This window comes from Triticum dicoccoides, chromosome 5B (genome assembly GCF_002162155.2).
Source record: "Triticum dicoccoides isolate Atlit2015 ecotype Zavitan chromosome 5B, WEW_v2.0, whole genome shotgun sequence".
Classification (NCBI taxonomy): Eukaryota; Viridiplantae; Streptophyta; class Magnoliopsida; order Poales; family Poaceae; genus Triticum; species Triticum dicoccoides.
In genome coordinates this window covers 352,871,344-352,877,343 of record NC_041389.1, presented here as the reverse complement: position 1 = coordinate 352,877,343, position 6,000 = coordinate 352,871,344, and positions in this window count along the sequence as shown.

Genomic DNA, 6,000 nt, shown 5'->3' with positions numbered 1-6,000 from the left:
GGGGGTAGGGCGTGCCTCCCTACCTTGTCGTAGCCTCGGGATTCTTTTGGCCGAACTCTTGTTCTTCGGGGGTCTCTTTTGGTCCATAGAAAACACCCGTAAATTTTCAGCCCATTCCGAGAACTTTTATTACTGCACAAAAAACGACACCACGGTAGTTATGCTGAAAACAACGTCAATCCGGGTTAGTTCTAATAAAATCATACCAAAATCATATAAAATTGTTGTAAAACATGGGATGAATACTTTATAAATTATAGATATGTTGGAGACGTATCACCCACTCTTGACCATTCCTCTTCTCTTCATAATTTTTCATGCAGTTTAACCAAAATAAAATGACATCAACGCATTGGCATTTTGGTGACACTATACAAAAAAATGATATATCTCATGAAAATGAGGTATGTAATCTATAAGCATTAACAGTGCAAAAATCTGAAGGTAGTAACAAGTTTCATTGTTGGTGTATTGGCTGTGCAACAGCATTAGAATGCCTTAGCTGAAAAATCTTTAATACATCCACAATCAATAGCTAACCCTGAAATAATCCAGTGACATTAAATGGCATTGCTTAAATTTGTCGGTGGCATTAGACTGAGTGCGTGGCATCACTTTAGCAGTAGCATTGCTTGAATTTATCGCATGTGTTATACTAACTTCCAAAAAGTGGCAATAAGAGCATGGAAGGCCCATTTGGACAGTGGGCGCACTAGTATGATGTACCTCCATGGACGCATAGAGTGGTGAGGGAGGTATGGTTGTCCAGAGCAACAAATATCCAGGCAGCATATGTGGATTATGTCCCTTTTTTCTCTTTAGCCACCTTTTTCCTATGTGAGGACAACAAACCGATCAACCTGGTCATTCTCTATTGCGTTGTCATGCCTTTCTACCCTTTTCACCCTTTTTCAACCAAGAGACACGATATTCATTCCTTAGCTACTGATTTTGCCCTTTTCAACCTAGATGCGGGTTCGATACCTAGTCTCTCCGACAGTACTTTCTCCCTTCCTTTCCTTATTCAACCCAGACATGGATTAGTCTGCATGAAGTAGGGTTTCCTTTAATAGTGCAAATTAAGATTTTCGTATACGTGACCAGCAGAGCAGAGGATAGCAAATTGGGGAGATGGTGGAGTGGAAAAAGATCCACATGCAGCGATGTGGCAAATGGGGCAATAGAACAAGGGTATGGTTCAAAAAGAGGTAGCATACCTGAGGGTCGGTGGGAAGTGGCTTCGCTCGTGGTGGTCGTCCTCCGCACACACTACGGTAGCGAGCTTGGGGGCGTAGGCCATCCTGCGTGGGCGCTAGGTCTGAGAGGACGGCCTTGTCGTTAGTGCTTGACCTCGCTCACCGATGACGAGTGCGTCAATGCTACACGTCCTTTTTTCCCTGGTGGATCTGTGACTACCGGTGAGGAGGGAGAGAGAGGGGTACCACCGTATTTTTTAGATCTGCAGAGAGGGAAATAGTGTGAGAAGCAAGTGGGCAGCCCTTAGCAAGCAAGCGCTGAAGCTCCGGCCTATATATCTTTTTTGATACTAGTACTAGAGGTGGAGTAGTGGTAGAGTAGTTTATATTTTCTCTGCATACATTACCGGTTAGTCGTGCTTCCAAACTGAACGACACACCATTAGAAAATTAAGTCGAGAAATAATGTGGTATCTCAGGCCAACACGGCTAGATTGCATTTTGCACGAGAAATGACACACCATGTTTCGTTGACATGTGGTCCCGTTCCAACATGTTAGTGAGACGACGGCGAGTCCTTTTGTAAAATTATCGAACGGACATCTATGTAGGTCGGGCGCCTCTTCCTGTACCGTGGGAACCGTCCATCGCCTCTTCGCCTTTCCCTCTATATTTGGAACTGCTGTCGCACGCTCTTCCTCCCTCTATTTGCCTTCACCCTTCCTTCTGCCATTGTTCGATCGTCTTCTCCATGGAGGGAACAAGACGGAAACGACCCCGTTATTCTTGCCCCAATCTGAAAGATGACGTGGTGGAGGAACTCATTGATCGGTGCGACATCATCACCTCAGCTAGCATGGCAGGTTCGTTCAAGACCATTCTCGACACAATTAATAACATCATTACAAAGAACCCAAGGGTCTACGAGCGGTTTGATCTCCCCTGTCTTCTTTGCCATGACCCTGCTCGCTAGCGCGCGGATGACGGAAGCCTCGCCTTGTGCACGTTGATGCCACTTGATAATGATACGTGTGATGTTAAGATGCCATCGCTTAAGGGTAAGGCCTGGGCAGGCGCAAATGGAGATTGGGTTGTTTATATTGGGTACAACTGCGAGTGGGAACTTGTGAATGTGTACACTCGTCACCGGGTTCCACTTCCAAAAATCTCATACTGCCCTAAGGTTGAGCACACAAATGATCTATGTACGTTCAAATACGATCATGGTGACTGTCTTGTACAAAATATAGCAATTTGTCGAGTTCCCAACCGCTCTTGGGATTACATGAACTATCATATTGTTGCTATCTTCGACAAGCTTGTTGCCATCCTTACTTCCACGGCTCCTCCATGGATATTGCTCAAAAAACAATTTCAGTGCACGGATGAGTATTGTGATGCAATTCAATACGAGTTCTTGTGTTTTCTACCACCACTCGTGGCACTGTTTTTGCATGGAATCCTTAATGTTTCGGTATGTTTATCTTCCACCATAATTAGAATTGTTTCATCCACGTGCATGCGAGTTAGTATCCCCGTACTAACTAACCTTCTTGTGTCTCCAAGGTCTTGTGAACATTCCACCACCTATACTTGACAAAAAAATTATAACCAAGGGGGAGATGACGATGGTGATGATCACGAGCATGAGGACGAGCAGGACCTACTGATGTCTACTTTGCAACTTTATTCTTGTAGACTCGTGTTGGGCCTCCAAGCGCAGAGTTTTGTAGGACAGTAGAAATTTTCCCTCAAGTGGATGACCTAAGGTTTATCAATCCATGGGAGGTGTTGGATGAAGATAGTCTCTCTCGAGCAACCCTTCAATCAAATACAAGAAATATCTTGTGACCCCAACACACCCAATACAATGGAAAAATGTATAGGTGCACTAGTTCGGCGAAGAAAAGGTGATAAAAGTGTAGTATGGATAGTAGATATGAGTTTTTGTAATGCGAACAATAAAAAACAGCAAGGTAGTAAATAGTAAATGGAGCACAAACGGTATTGGAATGATGGAAAATGAGGCCTAGGGTGCATACTTTCACTAGTGCAATCTCTCAACAATGCTAGCATAGTTGGATCATATGATTATCCCTCAAAGTGCAATAAAGAGTCACTCCTGAGTTCCTATTAGTGGAGAACAAAAGATATAAATTGTTTGTAGGGTGCGAAACCACCTCAAAGCTATTCTTTCCGATCAATCTATCCTAGAGTTCGTACTAAAATAACAACAAGCTATTCTTTCTGATCGATCTAATCAAGAGTTCGTACTAAATAACACGATATGATGCATATCAACCAACTCTAATGTCACCTATATACCACAATGTCACCGCGAGTACCCGTGAGTTAATTAGACGATATGTATCAAACAATTTCAGATTCATAATACTCAATCCACACAAAGAACTACAAGGAGACCCCAAAGTTTCTATCGGAGAAAAGATAATAAAAACGTGCATCAACCCCTATGCAAAGATTACCCCAAAGTCACCTCGGGAATCCGCAAGTTGAGTGCCATAACATATATGAAGTGAATAAAAATAATACCCCATTGTCACCATGGTATTCATATGCAAGACATATATCATGTGTTCTCAGATCTGAACATTCAATCTGACAAGACAAAACTTGAAAGGGTAAAGACTCAATTCATCACAACAAGTGTAGAGAGGGGAGAAACATCATATGATCCATCTATGTTAACAAAGCCCATGATACATCAAGATCGTGACATCTCAAGATCGCGCTAGAGAGAGATTAAACACATAGTTACTGGTACAAACCCTCAGCCCCGAGGGTGGACTACTCCCTCCTCATCGTGGTGGCCGCCGGGATGATGAAGATGGCCACCGGTGATGATTCCCCCCTCTGGCAGGGTCCCGGAACGGGGACCCGATTCGTTTCCGGTGGCTACAGAGGCTTGCGGCGGCGGAACTTCCAATCTAGGGTTGTTTCTGATGGTTTCTCTATTTATAGGAATTTTTGGCGTCGGTCTCATGCCAGATGGGCCTCGAGGTGAGCACAATACACCAGGGCGCACCTGGGGGCCCAGGCTCGCCCTGGTGGGTTGTGCCCTCCTCGTGGCTCTTTTGTCCCTCCCACAAAGCTTCGGGGGTCTCTTTTGTTCCAAAAAAAATGTCAAAAAGTTTCAGCTAATTTGGAAAACTTCCATTTCTGCACAAAAAACAACACCGCTGTAGTTTCGCCGAAAACAACGCCAGTCCGGGTTAGTTCCATGCACATCATACCAAAACCATATAAAATTATTGTAAACATGGCATGTACTTCATAAATTATAGATACGTTGGAGACGTATCAGCATCCCCAAGCTTAATTCCTACTCATCCTCGAGTAGGTAAATGATAAAAGAAATAATTTATGAAGTGTGAATGCTAGCAAAGTGCACAAGTTTGATCAATGGCAATTTCAATCACTTTTCCTAGCATCATAACAGAAATTTGTTTTCTTATAAAACTTCTTATGTTATAGTAGCAACCAATTCACATGTTAAGGTTCAAATAATGAATTCTCTTGAAACTCAACAACCTATGTTCTCAATCACCAAGCAATTGCAATTCAACTTATTCAACAAAGTCTAAGTAAGAGCTCCACATACTCAACCATCATATAGTCTTCTATGATTGCTAACACTCACCGCATACAGATGAGCAAAACATTTAAACCGAACACATAGAAATGTAGGGGCTTATAATTTCGCCTCCCAACGTATTTACCTCAAGGGTGATGTCAACAATAATAACTCATGCTACCCGTATCCAACTGGATATATGTGCCTAAATCTTTCCTCACCACATGATGCTTACCAAAGGAGAAAAATAAAAAGGAATAGAGAGAAAAACTTTGACTCTTGCACGAAAGTAAAGACATAAAAGTAAAAGATAGGCCCTTCGTAGAGGGAAGCAGAGGTTGCCATGCGCTTAGTTGTTTGTATGCTCAACCCCTTAGTGCAAAAGAACGTCACGTTATATTGCCCCTTATGATAGCAACCTTTATTATGCAGTCTGTCGCTTTTATTCTTTGCCATCACAAGTTCATACAACGCTCAATTTTCTCTTACACTAAATGATCTAACACTTTTAGAAGCAATTTTTATTGCATTATTGCACCGATGACAACTTACTTGAAGGATCTTGCTCAATCCGTTGGTAGGCATGGTGGACTCTCTAATATAAGATTTGGGTTTAAGGGTTTTTGGATGCACAAGTAGTATCTCTACTTGGTGCGGAATTTTTGGCTAGCAAAGATAGGGGGCAAGCACCACATGTTGAAGGATCTATGACAATATAACTTCTATGTGAATATGAACAGACATAAATCATTACGTTGTCTTCCTTCTCCAACGTCAACAATTTTGACCTATACTATTTTGATGGGGGCTCACTGTAAGTGCATCTAGTGCCACCCCTAGTTGGTTTTGGAGTATTGACGACAAAGTTGGTTGAGGGACTAATGCGTTTGTGAGAATTGCAGGATAACGCAGGTAGTGTCCCTCATTGATTCGGTTTACCTACCGGAGATGACCCCTAAAAATGTATGAAGACATTGAAGACAATGGTGGTGTGTGAAGAGGTTCACGCTGAAGACTATAACATGAGAAGACATTGAGTGAAGACTATGGAGCGCGAAGACTGAGTTGTTTCGTTGTTTCCTCTTCTTCTGTGTTGAGTCATAGGAACCACCGTACTGTTAAGTGGGGTCCAAGTGAACTAAGTCAGAGTGACTGAAGTGATGCTCAACCCAAATCCTATGTCTTCGAGCGAACACAATGAGAGCAAAT